We start from the raw sequence: 1,592 nt of genomic DNA on the forward strand, positions 1-1,592 counted from the left end.
TTTGCTAAGGGTCCTTACAGACCTCTATCGACGTCACGGCTGCATCTGTTGATGAGCAACGAAGTGTTTTGTCCAATGAGAGTCGCTTATTTGATCTGTTAGAGGTCTGTAGGGGCCTCTAAGTAGCACGGTAGTTAAAGGGTTAAGTTCACACGTCAGTAACCAGCAACGCGTAAAAGGCGAACACTTGAAAAAATCGCCACAAAGCCAACACATTAACCTATGTGATCACTCTCTTACTACAAAACTACGATTTGAGCGAGTACGATACTCAAACTGCCAACACTGGTACAAGAAATATGGCTCATGAAATACGTACGGGAGTTGTGAATACACCTAAATCTGCGATTATGTCGGCATGGCTTGGGATTAGTTATAAATTAAGTATTCGAATGAAATGAGTATTATTATCCCTTCAGTGACGTGATTAGCTCCCTTTTTATATGCATCCGCGAGGCGCAGTCGCGAAGTGCACGCTGCGCTATCGTAAAACTACGTAGCCTTGACGACATCTTTAATAGCATCCTATGTCTAGAAGCTTGTCAGCTTGTACAAGCAGAACGTACACAACAAACTCCCCTCGTCTATCAACTCAGGTAGATTAATACTAATTCGCCAAGCACGGCGGAGGGCGGAGCGATTACCAAAGAGCTTCCTTACCGACGTTAAGTAGAAGACGACACTTGTTCTCCACTCAGCAAGTTTGGGATTGAGGTAGGGAAAACCTCAGTCGGTGACAAACCCCCCTCTGGTTAAGCTGTCCTATACTAACTGCAGTATTGCCCGTGCTGCACTCGTCCCAGTGAGACTCTGCAACTTCAACAGACCGTTACCTTCACTAAACTCCTGCTGCAGCTAACTGTTGTGTGGCGGAGCACGATATTATCTCCAGACTCGAACACTAATACCTGACAGACCGTGTGTATTTTACAGCACTTACAGCTTTTACAGAGCCAATGATAGCTTTTCGTCGTTCGGCTTGTCACTCCAGTCCTGTTGATTCTTCACATGCCCCACATTTGAACCGATTGCAGTCCCGATAGCACATAAATCTAGGCAATCTGTTGCAATGCTGCCATCAACAATACACCGTCAACTCTCTGGAACGTTAATTAAGAAGTGCTAGGTACCATGCACGTCGAGACTACATTATATACTCACTCAAAAAGTGTCAATTTCTCTGCACGTGGTGAGAATTTATACTATTCCAGTGGACGCCTGCCTTATATATACATTAAGGCATCGCTTTATCTGCAGCAAGTATGCCGGGCTTAAAAAAGATGTAAGTCGGCATATTCCTAAAAACATCCACCGCAAATGACATACAACTACCACCGTGTGTACAACTAAAAGAGTCCCGTTGGAGGGATTGGTGTGTTTACCTAATACTTTAAAATGCACCCGTCACTTTGTCCCGGACACGAAAGCACTTCGTTTCTTCTAGATTTTGGCATTCTCGAATTTGTGCTCGTCGAGTATGACCGGCGAAGATTCAGACGTGCTGCTAGTGCTTGCGGATGCCTTCAGAAGGCAAAGCGACGGGCTGCGACGGGAGGTGTTTCGACTCTTAGTAGAGGAAGCTAGGAGGGTGG

Source organism: Phytophthora parasitica (genome assembly GCF_000247585.1).
Source record: "Phytophthora parasitica INRA-310 unplaced genomic scaffold supercont2.102, whole genome shotgun sequence".
Lineage (NCBI taxonomy): Eukaryota > Oomycota > Peronosporomycetes > Peronosporales > Peronosporaceae > Phytophthora > Phytophthora nicotianae.